Source organism: Hyla sarda, chromosome 6 (assembly GCF_029499605.1).
Source record: "Hyla sarda isolate aHylSar1 chromosome 6, aHylSar1.hap1, whole genome shotgun sequence".
NCBI classification, from domain to species: Eukaryota; Metazoa; Chordata; class Amphibia; order Anura; family Hylidae; genus Hyla; species Hyla sarda.
In genome coordinates, this window is record NC_079194.1 from 200,120,434 (window position 1) to 200,141,609 (window position 21,176).

At 43.5% G+C, this 21,176-nt stretch overlaps 1 protein-coding gene across 10 annotated transcripts in view; it reads right to left on the reverse strand.

Annotated features, from left to right (window-relative positions):
- NLRC5 (NLR family CARD domain containing 5) overlaps positions 1–21,176 on the reverse strand; it is a 247,515-nt gene that overhangs the window by 204,791 nt on the left and 21,548 nt on the right. For 7 of the 10 annotated variants that reach the window (XM_056526173.1, XM_056526171.1, XM_056526178.1 and 4 more), the window contains exon 2: positions 6,624–6,772. The exons of 1 other annotated variant lie outside the window; for it this stretch is intronic. The gene's annotated coding sequence lies outside the window, so the exon portion shown is untranslated. Of the gene's footprint in view, positions 1–1,561; positions 1,615–4,245; positions 4,314–6,623; positions 6,773–21,176 lie in introns of those variants that run through there. 2 more of the 10 variants (XM_056526175.1, XM_056526176.1) reach the window with 2 other exon arrangements.

A 21,176-nucleotide genomic window follows, 5' to 3' on the forward strand; every position in this document is an offset into this window, starting at 1 on the left:
AGGAAAATGGCTGGGTCTTTCAGCATGACAATTATCCCAAACACACCACCTGGGCAATGAAGGAGTGGCTTCGTAAGAAGCATTTCAAGTTCTTGGAGTGGCCAAGCCAGTCTCCAGATCTCAACCCCATAGAAAACCTTTGGAGAGATTTGAAAGTCCATGTTGCCCAGCGACAGCCCCAAAACATCACTGCTCTAGAGGAGATCTGCATAGAGGAATGGGCCGAAATACCAGCAACAGTGTGTGAAAACCTTGTGAAGACTTACAGAAAACATTTGACCTCTTTCATTGCCAACAAAAGGTATAAAACATTATAGTATTGAGTATTAAGTATTGAGATGAACTTTTGTTATTGACCAAATACTTATTTTCCACTATAATTTGCAAATAAATTCTTTAAAAATCAGATAATGTGATTTTATGGATTTTTTTTCTCATTATGTCTCTCATAGTTGAGGTATACCTATGATGAAAATTACAGGCCTCTCTAATCTTTTTAAGTGGGAGAACTTGCACAATTGGTGGCTGACTATATACTTTTTTGCCCCACTGTATAGACATTTTTTAACCAATGTATATTACAAATATACATAATGTATTTTTTGTACATTATATAAAAAGTTTTTGCTAATGACAGGTACATTTTAAATAAAGACACAACGTCCTGTAGGAATTGTATGACTGCAATATACATATTATCAGCTTGCACACTGTGTAACCCATTTACTAGCCATAGATGCAGCGAGTAGCTTTGCTGATAGTGTGCCTTACTTATTTTGCCAAGGTCCAAATGCCTATATACATAGCTATATTAAAGGGTATCTGTCATTAGAAAAAAGTTTTGATATGTCACACAAACATGTCCAAAGTTTTGATTGGTTAGGGTCTCAATGCTGAGACCCTCCATTCTGATAAATAGAACGAGTGGGGGGGAAGTGCGCTTCACTTTTGGCTTGCAGCAATCTCCATTCAGCTTCTCTGGAATGCCCCATTTTAAGTATATGGTCTCCTGATTGTGGGGGTCTCAGCAATGAGACTCTGACCGATCAAAACTTTTGGCATGTCTGTCTGTGTAACATGTCAAAAGTTTTTTTTTTTTTTTTTTTTTAAATAGCAGGTATACTTCAAGGCGCCGTACAGCCATACCAGGACATTTACATGCTTCTATGGAGCCCTAATGTACTTTTGTTGCCTCTTATTTCCATTTTACATAGGCCCTTGTTATAAAGATGTACTCTCCCCTCAAAGTATTTTTTTTGGAAAAAAAAATCTCTCATTTATGGAAAGCCATAATTCACAAGATGTATTTTAGTCCATTTAGGTCTACAGATAACTTCAGAATTCCACTTTATTAGTGCTGCAAGAGAACAGTGAATTTTATACGAGCTTAGATATAAGTAACATAAATCTAAGCTGTACCCTTGTCTATCTAAAAATGGGGCTGATAGAAACTACCGTCTGGATCCACGTGCAACCAGCAGAATTTGTAAAACAGCTTTGTACAAACCTAAATTTTTGATTATTTTCTTCTATACAATATTCACACAGAGTTTTTACTTACTTTTAATTCTTTTTTTGAAGTCTATGGAGCATGTTACTATCTTCACAACAAAATCGATACTACCTTAAAACAGAAAGTAAATAAAAGAAGGAAAGTCCCTTCCTGGCTGATATGGGTGTGGCCTTTTGTTATACCGAAAGGCAAAATAGAATTACCTGGCATAAAAGGATAAAAACTTTTTATTTTCGTTTTCTTGCTTTTTTGTGCAGTCTCCAAACCAGGCAGAGAATTTGAATTGTTTGACCAAATCTTCTCCAGATAATGTGCTGTACCCTGTGTGTGCTTTCAGTGTCATTTATGTTAAATTGTGCAAGTTAGGAACTGTTTACACCTTGATTTTAATGCACATATAGCATACTTGCAGGGTCCTATTAATGGCTCGTATTGCCCTAGGCACTCTTACTGAGTACATACCACTTGGGTGATTCTACTTCTGTTTAATTTTTTTAAAGTAGATTTTTTTTTAAATACACAGCAAAAATCACACTTGTTGCATATGAACTACACACAAAACGTGATAAAGTAAGTCACAAATCCACAACATTACGAGCTACAGATCTGCAGGTAAAATTTGCAGCAGTTCTGATCAATACAGATTCACCTAAAAAAAAATTCTCCAGGCCACAGCATGGTGGCCGAAGCTGCATCAAAAGTATTTGTAAAGTCATTTATAGAGAACCTGTGGTCAACCCAAAAAATATGGGATTGCAATACCATTAAATATCGTAGGGTGACCTGATATGTGGGCGGGCGGGATTATACAGTTAAAACATTTACACCCTCTGGCTATATAATCCCGCCTATCACCAGTCACTGCCATTACTAAAATAAGGTTCATGCCCATCTGACGGATTTAATAAGTTGTCAGACAAACTATAAACCCACATATCTCAGGAACGGAAGGGCATATCAGGAAACTGTACCATATCACGAAACCAATTATGTTTGTTTTGTATAATTTTTTTTTATATGATAAATGAAAATTATTAATTGTGTTCTTTTATTTTGATAAAAGCTTATTTAACTTTTTTTTATTTTTTGGCCTTGACTAGGCCTCTAACTTACCACCCCTCTTTTAACACCACAGGGGTGCTAATTGGGGTACAGAGGGGGCCCTTGCTATTGACAGCAGTGTCTAGGTTATTTGGCTGGGAAAAGAGTTATCTCTAATGTTGGCTGCTGCTCGCAGGTATCAGCTGTATAACACTAAATAGACATCTACATTTTACAATCCTGGCTGCATTAATAAAATATGCAAACCATGTGTAAAAAGAATTAAAGGGGTACTCCCACCCTAGACATCTTATCCCCTATCCAAAGGCTAGGGGATAAGATGACTGATCGCGAGGGTCCCACCGCTGGGGACCCCCGCATTATTGCATGCGGCACCCACCTGTGTTCTCACCGGAACCGCTGGAGGGTCTGAGTCGCGACTCCGGGAACGGAAGACCGTGACGTCAGGACTCTGCCCCCATGTGACGTCACACCCGTTCCCTCAATGCAAGTCTATGGGAGGGGGCGTGACGGCGTAACATGCTTAAATGTGCAGACAGGCTACATTTAGGGTTCATAATACAAAGTTACTGATCTTTTTAACTAAACAAAATTTAAAAATGAAAAGATCCAACCCCTTTAAGACTGGGCCTTCATAGAAGATATCATTTATTTTAAAATGCCTTAAAGGAAGTGGCTGGGTATGTGGTCCTCCATTATTGACAGTGTACTGTGGTTTGCTGAGAGATCTTTACAAACCAATGTGTGTTACAAAAGTGTGACGAGGAAATTGTGGTTAACTAAAAATTAACGGATATAAGAATTTTCTGACAGATGTATACATTTGCAAATATATATTTTTTTTGCTATTCGGCAGCAGCAGAGTCCCATTGATATCAAAGGGATTCTGCTATGCTGTGCACACGGCAGAATTTCTGCATGCAGATGTTTCTGCTTCGGAAATCCAGATTCTGAAGTCTGCACAAAAAAATAGACATGTCTATTCTTTTTGTGTAGTCTGCATGGAAATGCATTGGATTGCATTGCATTATGAGACAGCGCATTTCCGAGTGGTCCTAGTGCCGGCATCTTCTGCCTGTGCATGCAGACATTGCCTAAAAGCAATTAAAAAGTGTAAATATAATTTTAAAAAATTTCAATCATAGAAAATCCCCTTCACTAATAAAAATTGAAATTGCCCCCTTCTCCCATATTTCAAATAAAAAAGGAAGCAAAAAAAACAACTTGATTTGGTATCACCATGTGTGGAATTATCCGAACTATTAAAATTTAATGTTTAGGATGTAGCACTGTAAATAGTGTAAACAGAAAAAAATACCAAATGCCAGAATTGCTGGCATTTTTTGGTCATACTAAATATCAAATAAAAATTAATAAAAGGTGATCAAAAAGTTCCATCCAAACTAAAATTATACTGATAAAAACAATAGTCTATGGTGAGAAAAAATGAGCCCTCACAGACTTCGGTAGATTGGAAAAATAAAAAAGTTATAGGGGTCAGAATAGGACAATTTTAAGCTTATTTATTTATTCATTCATTTATTTATTAACCCCACCAGGACACAGGGCATACAGGTGCGCCCTGGCGTCCTGGGACTTACACATATGAGGTATTTCCTTACTCGAGAGAAATTGGGTTACACATTTTGTGGGGCTTTTTCTCCTCTTACCTCTACAAGAACATGCGAGTGTAAAAAATGAAGATTTTGAATTTTCCCCTTCACCTTGCTGCTATTCCAGTTAAACATCTAAGGGGTTAACAAACTTTCTGAATGTCATTTTGAATACTTTTAGGGGTGCAGTTTATATAATGGGGTCCTTTATGTGGTATTTCAAATATGAAGGGCCCTTAAATTCACTTCAAACTGAACTGGTCCCTGAAAAATTCCGATTTTGAAATTTTTGTGAAAAATTGGAAAATTGCTGCTAAACTTTGAAGCCCTCTGATGTCTTCAAAAAGTAAAAACATGTCAACTTTATGATGCCAACATAAAGTATAAAAAAGTACAGTGCTCCAAGTTAGATGGAATCAATTTCTCAAATAGCGGATTTATTATATGAATAGACACAATAAAAAAAAACTTCAGATAAGCCACAGGGCCCTTGTGGCTTACTTCAGGTTAGGCAGTTATAATAGAATATTAAAATGTAGTAATATCTAAAATACCATAAACATATACATGAATCAAGTGGGAAATACTGCTGCTTTTGAATAAAATACATATCACGAAAAAACAATCTAAGGGTACGTTCCCACACGGCGTATTTTGCTGCGTATTTGCTGCGTATTTGGTGCTGCGTATTTTCCTACCCATTGACTTCAACAGAGAAAATAAAATACGCAGCAGCAAATACGCAGCAAATACGCCGTGTGGGAATGTACCCTAAGAATCATTTGTAAATTACTTCTATTAAAAAATCTTAATCCTTCCAGTACTTATTAGCTTCTGAATACTGCAGAGGAAATTATTTTCTTTTTGAATTTCTTCTCTGTCTGTCCACAGTGCTCTCTGCTGACACCTCTGTCCATGTCAGGAACTGTCCAGAGCAGGAGCAAATCCCCATAGCAAACATATGCTGCTCTGGACAGTTCCTACAATGGACAGAGGTGTCAGCAGAGAGCACTGTGGACAGACAGAAAAGAAATTCAAAAAGAAAATAATTTCCTCTTTAGTATTCAGCAGCTAATAAGTACTGGAAGGATTAAGATTTTTTTTTTAATAGAAGTAATTTACAAATCTGTTAAACTTTTTGGCACCAGTTGATTTAAAAAAATTAAAAAAAAAAGTTTTCCACCGGAGTACCCCTTTAATGCTTAAAGTGACAGGGGTCAGATTTCCAAAAATTGCTCTGGTCCTTAAGGTCAAAATGGGCTTGGTCCTTAAGTGATTAAAGTAAAAAAAAATTCAAAGTAGCAAAATAAAACAAAACCTATATAAATTGGGGATCGTTGTAATAGTAATGACCTACAGAATAAAATGAACATGTCATTTGTACTGTAAAGTGTACTGCGTAAACATGAAGCCTACTAAAATTTGCTAAATTGCAGGTTTCCCCTCCCCCACAAATGTTTTTTTTTTTTGTCGAAGATTTTGCAGTAAAATGAGAAGTGTCATTATAAAGTAAAATTGGCTGTGTATAAAATGAGTCACCATATAGCCCTATACAAGGAAAATTGAAAAGGTTATGGCTTATAGAAGGCAATGAGAAAAAATGAAACCACAAAAATGAAAATTGACTTATCATTGTCATCAAGGGGTTAATAAAGTTTTTTTTTTTTCCTTATCATATCACATGTATCCATCGCTTTGAAAGATATGTATATAGCAGTGGTCTTCAACCTGCGGACCTCCAGATGTGGCAAAACTACAACTCCCAGCATGCCAGGACAGCCGTTGGCTGTCCTGGCATGCTGGGAGTTGTAGTTTTGCCACATCTGCAGGTCCGCAGGTTGGAGACCACTGGTATATAGCATGGTCATTGTCATTAAATGTACTTAGAATTTAAGAAGGACAAACTTGCAAACAGCTAAAATGACAGATATTCCTATAGAGACTGAAGCAGCTAAAATAGTCCTAATACATTCTAAGTGTATAGAGGTTAAAGAGACCAAGCCCTGTACAGATAAATCCCTTGCTGTAATATTCCATATAGACTTCATATATTACGGAGAAGAGTGCGGTCTTACCTCTCAGTGGAAGCATTACTGGAAAATGAAAGTAAAAGGGACTGAACAGAAAGTAAATGTGTGCACTGGATAGGAGGGAAAGAGGATCTTTCGTTTTTTTACCAAGACAATGCTGACCACTTTGTGCCTCTCCACGTTTTATTAGCTGAACTTTTTTCTTTATTTTCTGTGCTGCCATTTGAGGCTTTTTATTTTTTTTTGCAGGGTGAGTTTATTTTGCAATAACTTATCCAAAGGATAGGGGATAAGATGCCTGATCGCAGGAAGGGCTGGCCACTGGGACCCCCTGCCATCTCCGGTCGGGCTCCCCGTCCCCTCCATTCATGTCAGCTCCCGCTCCCTCATTCACTGTTTATTTACCTTTTTGCCGGCTCGGCGCGGCTGCGGGGACTCTATACCAAGTGCTGACAGGCCGGCGCGATGACATCACATTATCGCGCCGGAAGATCCCGTCCCCGCGGCTCGTTGCTCGGCTCATCTGTAGTGCACACTGAGCTGCCTGTGTGACGCTGCAAGTAAGAAGAAGATTTTTAGCGGGGGAACAAAATCTAAGTTATATATGACCCCTGTCATGTGTCTCTCACATATAATGTGCCCCTTACGTATAATGCCCCCCTGTGGGGCTGGACTGGGGGCATTATATGTGAGGGTCACATCACAGGGGGCATTATATATTGGGGCACATCACAGGGGGCATTATATGTTGGGGCACTGGACAGGGGGCATTATATGTAAGGGGCACATCAGAGGGGGCATTATATGTTAGTGGAGCATGACATATAATGCCCCCTGTCCTATGCCCCAACATATAATGCCCCCATCTTGCTCCCCTAACATATAATGCCCCCTGTGCTGTGCCCCTCATATAATGCTCTCATCATGTGACCTTCACATATAATGCCCCGTCCTGTGCCCCAACATATAATGCCCCTGTTATGTGACCCTCAAATATAATGCCCCCTGTCCTGTGCCCCAACATATAATGCCCCCTGTGATGTGACCCTCACATATAATGCCACCTGTCCTGTGCCCCAACATATAATGCCCCCTGTGATGTGACCCTCACATAGAATGCCCCCAGTCCAGCCCCACAGGGGAGCATTATACGTAAGGGGCACAATATATGTGAGGGGCACAGCACAGGTGCTGTGCACCTTGCACATAATGCCCCCGTCATGCTCCCCTCATATTATATGTGAGGATCACATCACAGGGGTCATTATATGTGAGGGGCACAGCACAGGGGGCATTATATATTAGGGGAGCATGACGGGGGCATTATATGTTGGGGCACAGGACAGGGGGCATTATATGTGAGGGGGGCATGACAGGGTCATTATATGTTGGGGCACAGGACAGGGGGCATTATATGTGAGGGGGGCATGACGGTGGCATTATGTGTAAGGGGCACAGCACAGGAGGCATATGTGAGGGGCAGAGGACAGAGGGCATTATTATTTGGGGGGAAACAGGTCAGACATTATTATTATGTGAGGGTGCAGGACGGGTCATAATTATTATATGTGGGGGACAAGATTGGGCATTATTACTATTTATGAGGCGCACAGAATGTTTTGCATTTTAGAGGTATGGTTTATATTATGAAGGAATTTCTGGGGTGCTACGATATTTATGGGCCACAATACATTACAGTATTGTATTTAGAAGGTGCAGTGTGTAGTAGTATTATATTCAGAGAGCACAGTGTGTGGTAGTATTATATTCAGAGAGCGCAGTATGTGCTAGTATTATATTCAGAGAGTGCAGTGTTTGATAGTATTATATTCAGAGAGCACAGTGTGTGGTAGTATTATATTCAGAGAGCACAGTGTGTGGTAGTATTATATTCAGAGGTACAGTGTGTGGCGGGTTTATATTCAGAGAGCACAGTGTGTGGTAGTATTATATTCAGGGGATACAGTGTAGCTTTATTATAATAATTATTGTTTTCATATAGAAGATCAGAATTCACTGACAAATGAAGGAGCCATCTGGGCGTCATTTTCTTCAGAAAGAAGACTAAGGCTGGGTTCACACCACGTTTTGTTAAATACGGTTCCACGTTTTTGACTGCGGTCGAGAAACCGCATACGGCCGAAAACGAAGCTGACCGGAGGCTGCTGTTCACTCCGGTCGGCTCATAGACATACATTAAATACGGTTCCCGAATACGGCTGAGTGCGGGCGCCACGATTATGCCCCTATAGATAAGGAAAGACTATAGAGAAGACGTCACTTGTAGTCACTGATATCATTGTGTATTCTCCTCACTATAGAGAAGACGTCACCTGTAGTCACTGATATCATTGTGTATTCTCCTCACTATAGAGAAGACGTCACCTATAATCACTGATATCATTGTGTATTCTCCTCACTATAGAGAAGACGTCACCTGTAGTCACTGATATCACTGTGTATTCTCCTCACTATACAGAAGACGTCACCTGTAATCACTGATATCATTGTGTATTCTCCTCACTATAGAGAAGACGTCACCTGTAATCACTGATATCATTGTGTATTGTCCTCACTAAAGAGAAGACGTCACCTGTAGTCACTGATATCATTGTGTATTCTTCTCACTATGTCCCATCTGAGCTGTAGTCACTTGTAAGTTCTACAGTTATGACGAGTGAAACTACAACTCTCAGCATAACCTTACCACTGCTTAGGTGATTCTGGGAGCTGTAGTATTAAATGGTAAAAATTTCTTCTGCACCTTCCCATTCTGTGACAGTTGATATATTTAATTATTATACCGGAAATTATTTTCTGCAACGTGCTACACCGCGGGCATCACAACAGGCTAAAAAATTACTTTAGGGGAAGAAGGGGTATGGGGTGACACCTTTTTTTGCCACATCGGGTGACATCAACCCTCGAGCGGGGATGGGCTGTGTAGACATGTGGCATCAGGATGGTCAAAGAGTGACGGAGCCCAGGCACAGCCTGGTGAAGCAGCGCAAAGGAAGAGGAAGCTGGAAACACAGGGCTGCCTTATGATATCTTACTTTCTCTGAGAGAGTGGGAGCCCATGGGGACCCGGAGCAGACTATGAAAAGGTTGGTCATCAATATTATGGGGCACTTTGAGGGGCACCATTAGTATGACAGGGGGATATGGGGTTCAATAAGGGAGAAAAGGGGGACCATAGGTACCGATTGGTGTGAGGGAGCGGGGCAAGGGGAGCAGTAAGTATTTATATATACACTTTTCGAGGTGTATTCTTTTTCATAAAGTTTATATGGGACAGTTTGAGAAAAAATATTTTATATAAGGGGATATGATTTTATATGGGGCATTGTGGGTGGACACTAAATGTGTTGCATTAATATATATATATGGGAATACAGGATATACAACTTTTTGAGGCAGGGGTTGAAAGATAGGGAGCCCAGACAGTAATGGTTCTGTATTATACTCCCAGGGCTGTGATTACTATTTTATTGGTGTGAAAAAAGACCAGAGTTCATAAAATTCATCCTATATCCCTAATGAGTTCCTCCCGAGTTGGGTCCAGAGGAAGGCAAAAAACCCTCATACTAGAGGTATAAATTCCTTCCCAACTCCAAATATGGCATCAGAATAAATCCCTGGATCAACGTTCTGTTATCTTTTATTGAGTTCACCATGACCACCTTCTCTGGAAGAGAGTTCCACAGTCTTAATGCTCTTACAGTAAATAACCCCTGTCTGTGCTAGCCCAATCAAAAATCAGACATAGATCAGGTGATGTTGTCTTGATGGGAGGGGCTGCTCTCACTGAGAAGACAATGTGGATCTAAAAAATGAATTTTTCTCTCACTTCCTGCATGTAAGTGACAGCTAAAAGAGGAAAACTGTTGTATATAGCTAATGAATTATATTTAGACAAATTCATAGGTTGGTGAGAGGGAAAGAATGGGCTATGGATTTAGTTCCCCGGAGTACCCCTTTAATGTTATGTTTTAGCAAGTATTCGTCCAGTTGCTCTTTAAACGTCTGTTCAGACTCTCTCAAAAAGACATCTGCAGGCAGAGGATTGCACATCTTTATTGTTTTTTTCCTTTGCCTTAGAAAAATCCCCTTTCTTCCAGTCTAAATGTGTGACCATGTGTCCTATATAAAGCCCTGTTTATTTACATATTCTATTATATTGTACATAAACTGCTTAAAATGTCTTATGATCTTTGTAATATTTATATATCTGTTTGTATTCTAACGCCATGTTCACGCTACTGAATTTCTGTACAGAGAATCTCTGTGCGGACAGCCGTCTCCTAGAATGCTATGCATTTTGTGCGGTGTCTGTAGAAAGATTGAACGGGTTCATTGTTTCTGCAGATACAGTAATGGGAATTTCCGTGCTGTAAAAAAATCATCTGGCATGGAAATTCCGTTGTGTGCACAGTGCAGCAGAATCCTGTTGAATTCAACGGGACTATGCTGCAGCAGAATTTCCATGCCAAATTCCTGTACGATACAGTTCCGTGAGCAACAAATCTTATTTTCTCTCCAGTGTAATACTGCCTGGATATCAGGCCTGATCTATATAAATTCTTCTGCAGATCAAGAGCCAGAAGGCCGGAACGCTGGAGGTGAGTGCTCAGAAGAGTGAGAGTTAAAAGTGCATTCTATGTGCCTTCTTTCAAGTGGGGTCGCTACTCCAAAGTGAATTCCAGCACCCTGGGGTCACCACTTCCAGGGCCCTTTTGCACCTTGGCTCTTACTCTACCCGAACCTTAGTGTGAGATCCAGTAGGGAACAGGTCACTTTAGGGTCTGCTGCCATATCATACTGCTGACCCTGATATACCTGTCCGACTCTGTGTGGTTCCCCATGCTGCATTGGTGGTCTACCATACCACCAACTAACAGGGAAGGTACTATCCTTGATCTTAGCCAAAAGGCCGAGAAGCAATTAACCCCTTAAGGACTTAGGACGTACCTGTACGTCCTGAGCCCGCTCCCGGTGTGAAAAACGGGGTCACGCCGTGACCCCGCATCACACCGGGTCGGTCCCGGCTGTTAGCCGGGACCCTGGGCTAACAGCGTGCGGCACCGATCGTTGTGCCGCGCGCTGTTAACCCTTCAGACGCGGCGATCAAAGTTGACCGCCGTGTCTGAAAACGAAAGTAAACACTTCCCGGCAGCTCAGTCGTGATGTTCCGATCAGCTGGGACGCAGGCGGAGGTCTCCTTATCTGTGTCCGCGGCGTCCGATCGGGGTTTGATTGCTCCAAGCCTGAACTACAGGCTTGAGCAATCGAGCCCCTATCTCGCTGATCCGTGCAGAGCTATGGCTCTGCAGGGATCAGCATAGGAGATCAGTGTGTGCAGTGATATAGCTCCCCATGGAAGCTATAGCAATGCAAAAAAAAAGTGAAAAAATAAAGTTAACAAAGGTCATTTAACCCCTTCCCTAATAAAAGTTCAAATCACCCCCCTTTTCCCATAACAAAAAAAAAAAAAACTGTGTAAATAAAAATAACATATGTGGTATCGCCGCGTACGTAAATGTCCGAACTATAAAAATATATCATTAAATTAAACCGCACGGTCAATGGCGTATGCGCAAAAAAATTCCAAAGTCCAAAATAACGTATTTTTGGTCGCTTTTTATATTATGAAAAAATAAATAAAAAGCGATCAAAAAGTCCGATCAATACAAAAATTGTACCGCTAAAAACGTCAGATCACGGCACAAAAAATTAGCCCTCATACCGACCCATACGCAGAAAAATAAAAAAGTTATAGGGGTCAGAAGATTACAATTTTAAACGTATAAATTTCCTTGCATGTAGTTATGATTTTTTCCAGAAGTACGACTAAATCAAACCTATATAAGTAGGGTATCATTTTAATCGTATGGACCTACAGAATAATGTTAAGGTGTAATTTTTACCGAAATATGCACTGCGTAGAAACGGAAGCCCCCAAAAGTTACAAAATTGTGTTTTTTCTTAAATTTCGTCACACAATGATTTTTTTTTCCGTTTCGCTGTAGATTTTTGGGTAAAATGACTGATGTCACTGCAAAGTAGAATTGGTGGTGCAAAAAATAAGCCATCATATGGATTTTTAGGTGCAAAATTGAAAGGGTTATGATTTTTAAGTCCTTAAGGGGTTAAATAATTGTTCATTAAAATGTTTTCATAAAAAATTCTGCCGTACTAACAGGTCACAGGGGCAGAAATACATCTTTCTTGTGCTGTTAGTAGTACTAAGACCTCGATCACATTGCGTCGGACACCGCTATATGGAGTTCTGTCGGCCATCCGGCCAGAAGGACGGGAGTTTAGTGGAGAAAAAAATAGTGCATATTTTTTTTCTCCGCTAAAATCCTGTAAAATTGCTGGGTCACTGACAGACCTCAATCAAGTGAATGGGGTCCGTCATGACCTGGTAGTAGCCATTCTCATCCGACCCATTTCAGTGTCCGATCGGTCCCTTAATGGGTCGGATGCAAACGGCCATGTGAACCTAGCCTAAGGAAGAAATTATTGTTAGAAATTAACACTTCATCTCCTTTCTGAAGAAAAGAGAAATGTAAAAATAAAAAAAAACCCTGGCAACCAGCATTTATTAGATTGTTCTCTTCGCCAGTACTTAAGTTATTATTTGGAATCGACAGTTAATGAAGTTTCTTTATATCATTTATATAATTCTATCTTTATTTTATTAAAATCTCTCTGTCCAGCGCATACCTACAATCTAGTTACAACTAGAGGGCAGTATACACCTATATTATGTCTCCCAAGGTTAGTATATTGGGTTGTTTGTGATAGAGCAGTTACAGTTATCTAAATTGTTCTTGAATATATTTACACACATAGCATATTTACCTAACTTATTGGTATAAACATTTTAATTCCTTGCCATATTTATAGAGTACCTGTCATCAAACCATATTTTCTAAACTACCTCACATTATATTCCCTAACTACTTCTAACACCCCTCCTGCCCTTAAAAAAAATTTCCGAGCTTTAAAAAGCTCAGTATCATACCTTTCCCCTCACTCACATTGTGTGAGCTCCCAGGAGGAGAAAGGGGGCATTCCCCAGCAGGCGCGACATCACTGAAGCCTGTGAGACATGTGCCTCACCATGCCCAACAATTACCTGAGTTTGGTCTCCTGGCAGGCCGGGAGGAGACCAAACTGACTGTTTGACTTGCGCAGGGAACAGAAAAGAGCCATCTAGTGGCCGTTTTTTCAATCACATTAAAAACATATATAGGTGGAAAATCTTAACAGCAAGTAAATAGCAAAGTGCCTTATAATTTTATAAGGAACAATATATTAAAAGTTTAGTTTGCCGACAGGTACTCTTTAAGATATATGTTTGCCAAACATTCATGCTTAAGGTTAAAAACTCCTTTTCCCTAAATCTTACCTCTTACCTCTTTCTCAATCCACCATACTTTATGTAAAGTGGCCTTTTTTGGAAGACCACTCCCACAGAAGACAACTTTTTAATGCAATTTTGGGTGGTCTTCTAAAAGAGGTTTCGCTGTATGTGACAATTCACTGGCAGTTTCTAGGGTTTTTTAAAGAGACATGTCCTGTCACCTTGCTTTGGGCACGTGACCCTGACGTCTCTCAAGACCACTCCCCAGCAGCATGATTGGCCATTACCAGTCACGTGATCTATTCCCTTAGCGATGCGTTCTTGCTAGTACATAATCGCTGCTACTGCCCTGGACATGCCACATATTACGTCATATTACGGTCTTTATGCTCAAAAGAAACTGATGGAGATTGGTATATGGAGGGTGGAAACTTAAACCACTTACTTATAGGTTACCCTCGGGTAACCCAAAAATACCCTAATTTCCCAAATACCTAACATAAATTTAAAAGTGCGACTTTTATTATTTGTTTCTGCACACTAAACTTGTTTAAAATTCACATTCGCCATACTGTCCTGATATAGAACTCATTGTAACATTTATGTGACTAGTAGGCAAAATAGATTGCCTGCAGTAACACCCGTATGCCTTTGATAGCAGGACACTGGTGTCTAGATAAAATCTTAATGGCCCCCCTCAACATGTTTCACTACCGAAGTAGCGTTGTCAAGAGGCAATTGGGCACTGATACGGTCTGTACGCTCATAACGTTTTGTTTATCTACCTATCACTGGATAATTTCTAGATGATTATACCATGCTCATGATGCTATTGTGGTAGCCTGGGGGTGTAGGGTATATGGGGTGTAGCTTTGCGGTAACTAAAGGGTGCTTGTTTAACCCTTATCACTCGTGATGCCAGGGTGCGGGCTCCTCTGTATATGCTTGTCCTATCGCCACCCGTCCCAAGAACGATAGGGAGGTATAATAAATGATTGTCCACAACCGGAGGTTTTCAGAAAACTGTCGGAATCTTTACTGTAGCTTTTGTGCAACATTAAACAGGAACAGTCTTTGCACAAGAGTCTATTACGATCCTGACAGTTGGTTGGGACCTTGTGAGTTTTGAGCTTAGAAAAGGAATAAGTACTGTTCCGCTGGCTTTAGGGGATTGAGTTTAGGTCCAGCAGTCACACTAGCTTTAGCGGGGATTGATATCGTAACTCACGATTAGATTCAGGCTGAGGCCGGCAGGCTTCAGGCCTAAGCTTGTCTTTGTAAGTTGCACAGATCACTTCTCTCTCTCCACTAGTCTGGAACCCAAGAGATATGCTGCTTGCTTTGCAGCTCAGGAGCAAGAGCGCAAGAGAGAAAGGATTGGCTGGCAGCTCCCTTATATGGGTAGGGGCGGGCCTTAAGCTCACTGGTCCATACCATCTGTCATTCACTTTACAATTAATTATGGTCTAACCATGTGACCACACATGAGACCTCCAAAGGTCCTTCAACACACCTTACCAGAATTAACATGAGTCATGTGACCTAAGGTCCTGCGACACTATATAACTAATTAAATATACAATTATTTATACATATAAACACCACAGATTTGCATAAGAAAGAGGCGATCAGGAGATACCCCACTAGGAGGATGCTACTGGAACAAAGAAACTCTGACTTTGGGGACCACCACACAAGGTATGGTATACAATACGATACCGGGACACCACACTATTTTATACATTATTCCTGTATTTACTTCAATGTTATGTAATGTTGTTTTGGGCCCCTTCTATTGTAATTGGTGCCTTTTCTTTTTTTTTTGTTAGTTACAGTATATCCTTACCTTCTCTCAATGTGTATGCTGATCTGAAGAATGGGGAGCCTTCCACTTAAATGCATCAACCATTGCATCTCCATGTTTTTTGTTTACGCTCCAATAAATAAATCTTGGATCAACTATCCACTTCCATTTGATTGAATTAATGTCTGGCTTATGGAAATTGAAATTGCCATTTTCATAAGGTCAAGTTTCTTTTCATTTTATATATCCAATGCTCTATGTTTTCAGGAAGCTTAAGATTACCAAATGAATATGAAGGGAATTTATCAAAACTTTCTTTTGTAAGGTTAGTTGAAAGTGATTTTATTTTTTTTTGCTTTGCATTTGCTTTCGTGTGCTTAATTTATCAAAATGTTGCACAGGATTGATAAATTTGGCGCACGAGAGTAAAACTTTGAAAACTCACCTCAGAAAGCAAGTTCTTATCAGAATGTGCATGTAGTTTATAAGTATTAAAATAAAAACATATCAATTGAGTATCCTTGTAACCGTATGGACCTACAGAATAAAAATAATGTGTCATTTTAAACGAAAAGTGCACTGCGTAGAAACGGAAGGCCACAAAAGTTACAAACTGGCACTTCATTTTTAAATTTCACCCCACAAATAATTTTTTCTTTTGAAAAATAGAATTGGTGACGTAAAAAACAAGCCCTTATGTGGGTCTGTAGGTGAAAAATTTAAAGCGTTATGATTTTTAGAAGGGAAGAAGTAAAAAATGAAAATGCAAAAACGAAAATTTGCTGCAACCTTAATGTGAAACAGAGTCCTTAAGGGTTTAAAGGAGTTGTCTTGTGAAAAATAACTTATCCCTTTTCCAAAGGATATGGGATGAGTTATAGATAGCGGGGGTCCAAGTGCTGGGACTCCCTTCGATCTCCTGCACGGGGCCGCAGCATTTGGCTGAAAAGGAGGAGTGCCAACCCCGCACGGAGCGCCGGCTGCCGCGCCACTCCATGTACCCCATAGAGATACATGGAGGTAGTGTGCCGGCAGTGGCTCCCTGCAGGGATCGGACATCAGCTTCCAGCAAACTGCTGGGGCCCCCTGCAGGAGATCGCAGGGGGTCACAGCGCTCGGACACCCGCGATCTCTAATGCATCCTATATCCTTTGGATAGGGGATAAGTTTATTGTCACTGAACTACTCCTTTAATGTTAGATTGTAAAATTTTGGCCATTTACGCATGTGGCAATTTCACATATTTGTTTGATTTACATTTTTTTATATATGGGGGGAAGGGAGTGATTTAAAATGTTATTTAGTGTAGGGTTTAATCACATTTATTACTAACTATTTTTTGGTAAATTTTGTAAATTTCCCATAGGGCAGTTAATTCTACACAGTGTGCCTCCAGTTGTTGCAATACTACAACTCCCAGCATGCCCGGAGAGCGAAAGGCTGTCTGGTCATGCTGAGAGTTGTAGTTTAGTAACAGCTGCAGACACACTATTAAGAAATAACTCCCCTATGGAAACTATTCAGATACTGATCAATGCTATGCTATAGGAGCCTATAGCACAGCATTGATCAGTGTTATCGGCGCTCCATTACTACAGCCTGCTAAGGCTGCAGCATTATTGGCAGGGCCGGATCATCATTGGCGCTCATGGAGCACCTGCTCCGGGCCCCGTGCCCGTAGGGGGCTCCGTCACATTCGGGACATCCCTGCGGGCTGCTCAGTAGCAGATCGGGGGCCCCCGGATAGCCCGGCCGCGGCCACTTTAAAACAGTGACCAGCAGCGGCTCCTGTGGGCCCGTCCCGGACTCCTCCTGCTTTTTCTATATTTCATATTTCCTTACCTGGCCGCGCTCGGCAGGCTCAGGTGATGCGTTGGGTCTTGTGGGCTGTGACGAGTGACGTCTCCTGCGGCTCCTCTGCACAGCGTCAGGGACGTCACTCATCATTTCCTGCAGGGCACAGTTTTCTTCATTACACCCCAGCGCTGCAGGAGATGACGAGTGACGTCGCTGACGCTGTGCAGAGGAGCCGCAGGAGAAGTCACTCGTCACAGCCCACAAGACCCGACGCATCACCTGAGCCTGCCGAGCGCGGCTAGGTAAGGAAATATGAAAAATAGAAAAAGGAGGAAGAGGGGGGAGAAATGATGGGGGGAATGATTGGCAGGGGGGGAATGATGAGCAGGGGGGGTTGAAGGGGGGAATGATGAGCCGGGGGGGGGGGGGGTAATGATGAGCAGGGGGGGTGATGATGAGCAGGGGGGTGATGATGAGCAGGGGGGGTAATGATGAGCAGGGGGGTAATGATGAGCAGGGGGGGTAATAATGAACAGGGGGGGTAATGATGAGCAGGGGGGTAATGATGAGCAGGGGGGGGTAATGATGAGCAGGGGGGGTAATGATGAGCAGGGGGGGTAATGATGAGCAGGGGGGTAATGATGAGCAGGGGGAGTAATGATGAGCAGGGGGGGTAATGATGAGCAGGGGGGTAATGATGAGCAGGGGGGTAATGATGAGCAGGGGGGAGAATGATGAGCAGGGGGGAGAATGATGAGCAGGAGGGGGGGAATGATGAGCAGGGGGGTAATAATGAGCAGGGGGAGAATAATGAGCAGGGGGGTAATGATGAGCAGGGGGAAGAATGATGAGCAGGGGGAGTAATGATGAGCAGGGGAAGTAATGATGAGCAGGGGGGTAATGATGAGCAGGGGGAGAATGATGAGCAGGAGGGGGGAATGATGAGCAGGGGGGTAATAATGAGCAGGGGGAGAATGATGAGCAGGGGGGAATGATGAGCAGGGGGGAATGATGAGCAGGGGGGTAATGATGAGCAGGGGGAAGAATGATGAGGAGGGGGGTAATGATGAGCAGGGGGAAGAATGATGAGCAGGGGGGAATGATGAGCAGGGGAGGTAATGATGAGCAGGGGGGAGAATGATGAGCAGGGGGGAGAATGATGAGCAGGGGGGAATGATGAGCAGGGGGAGAATGATGAGCAGGGGGGAGAATGATGAGCAGGGGGGAATGATGAGCAGGGGAGGTAATGATGAGCAGGGGGGAGAATGATGAGCAGGGGGGAGAATGATGAGCAGGGGGAAGAATGATGAGCAGGGGGGAATGATGAGCAGGGGAGGTAATGATGAGCAGGGGGGAGAATGATGAGCAGGGGGGAGAATGATGAGCAGGGGGGAATGATGAGCAGGGGGGGAATGATGAGCAGGGGGAATGATGAGCAGGGGGGATAATGATGAGCAGGGGGGAGAATGATGAGCAGGGGGGAGAATGATGAGCAGGGGGAGAATGATGAGCAGGGGGGAATGATGAGCAGGGGGGTAATGATGAGCAGGGCGGGTAATGATAAGCAGGGGGGGTAATGATGAGCAGGGGGTAATGATGAGCAGGGGGGAGTAATGATGAGTAGGGGGGGTAATGATGAGCAGGGGGGAGAATGATGAGCAGGGGGGAGAATAATGAGCAGGGGGGAGAATGATGAGCAGGGGGGTTAATGATGAACAGGGGGGAGAATGATGAGCAGGGGGGAGAATGATGAGCAGGGGGGGTAATGATGAGCAGGGGGGTAATAATGAGCAGGGGGGAATGATGAGCAGGGGGGAGAATGATGAGCAGGGGGGGGTAATGATGAGCAGGGGGGGAATGATGAGCAGGGGGGAGAATGATGAGCAGGGGGGAGAATGATGAGCAGGGGGGTAATTATGAGCAGGGGGAGAATGATGAGCAGGGGGAATAATGATGAGCAGGGGAAGTAATGATGAGCAGGGGGGTAATGATGAGCAGGGGGGAGAATGATGAGCAGGGGGGAGAATGATGAGCAGGAGGGGGGAATGATGAGCAGGGGGTAATAATGAGCAGGGGGAGAATGATGAGCAGGGGGGAATGATGAGCAGGGGGGTAATGATGAGCAGGGGGAAGAATGATGAGCAGGGGGGGAATGATGAGCAGGGGAGGTAATGATGAGCAGGGGGTAGAATGATGAGCAGGGGGGAGAATGATGAGCAGGGGGGAATGATGAGCAGGGGGGGGAATGATGAGCAGGGGGGAATGATGAGCAGGGGGGTAATGATGAGCAGGGGGGAGAATGATGAGCAGGGGGGGGAATGATGAGCAGGGGGGAGAATGATGAGCAGGGGGGGAATGATGAGCAGGGGGGTAATGATGAGCAGGGGGGGTAATGATAAGCAGGGGGGTAATGATGAGCAGGGGGGGTAATGATGAGCAGGGGGGTAATGATGAGCAGGGGGGAGTAATGATGAGTAGGGGGGTAATGATGAGCAAGGGGGAGAATGATGAGCAGGGGGGAGAATGATGAGCAGGGGGGAGAATGATGAGCAGGGGGGAGAATGATGAGCAGGGGGGAGAATGATGAGCAGGGGGGTTAATGATGAGCAGGGGGGAGAATGATGAGCAGGGGGGGTAATGATGAGCAGGGGGGGTAATAATGAGCAGGGGGAATGATGAGCAGGGGGGAGAATGATGAGCAGGGGGGTAATGATGAGCAGGGGGAGTAATGATGAGCAGGGGGGGTAATGATGAGCAGGGGGGAGAATGATGAGCAGGGGGGAGAATGATGAGCAGGGGGGAGAATGATGAGCAGGGGGGTTAATGATGAGCAGGGGGGAGAATGATGAGCAGGGGGGGGTAATGATGAGCAGGGGGGTAATGATGAGCAGGGGGGAGAATGATGAGCAGGGGGGAGAATGATGAGCAGGGGGGAGAATGATGAGCAGGGGGAGAATGATGAGCAGGGGGGGAATGATGAGCAGGGGGGGAATGATGAGCAGGGGGGGTAATGATAAGCAGGGGGGTTAATGATGAGCAGGGGGGGTAATGATGAGCAGGGGGGGGTAATGATGAGCAGGGGGGAGTAATGATGAGTAGGGGGGGTAATGATGAGCAGGGGGGGTAATGATAAGCAGGGGGGGTAATGATGAGCGGGGGGGTAATGATGAGCAGGGGGGTAATGATGAGCAGGGGGGAGTTATGATGAGTAGGGGGGGTAATGATGAGCAAGGGGGTTAATGATGAGCAGGGGGGAAAATTATGAGCGGGGGGGTAATGATGAGCAGGGGGGTAATAATGAGCAGGGGGGAATGATGAGCAGGGGGGAGAATGATGAGCAGGGGGGGTAATGATGAGCTGGGGGAGTAATGATGAGCAGGGGGGGTAATGATGAGCAGGGGGAGAATGATGAGCAGGGGGTAATGATGAGCAGGGGGGGAATGATGAGCAGGGGGGATAAAGATGAGCAGGGGGGGTAATGATGAGCAGGGGGGGTAATGATGAGCAGGGGGGAGAATGATGAGCAGGGGGAGTAATGATGAGCAGGGGGGAGAATGATGAGCAGGAGGGGGGGAATGATGAGCAGGGGGTAATAATGAGCAGGGGGAGAATGATGAGCAGGGGGAGAATGATGAGCAGGGGAGAATGATGAGCAGGGGGGTAATGATGAGCAGGGGAGGTAATGATGAGCAGGGGGGAGAATGATGAGCAGGGGGGAGAATGATGAGCAGGGGGGAATGATGAGCAGGGGGGGGAATGATGTTCAGGGGGAATGATGAGCAGGGGGGGTAATGATGAGCAGGGGGGAGAATGATGAGCAGGGGGGAGAATGATGAGCAGGGGGGAGAATGATGAGCAGGGGGGAATGATGAGCAGGGGGGGGAATGATGTTCAGGGGGAATGATGAGCAGGGGGGGTAATGATGAGCAGGGGGGAGAATGATGAGCAGGGGGGAGAATGATGAGCAGGGGGGAGAATGATGAGC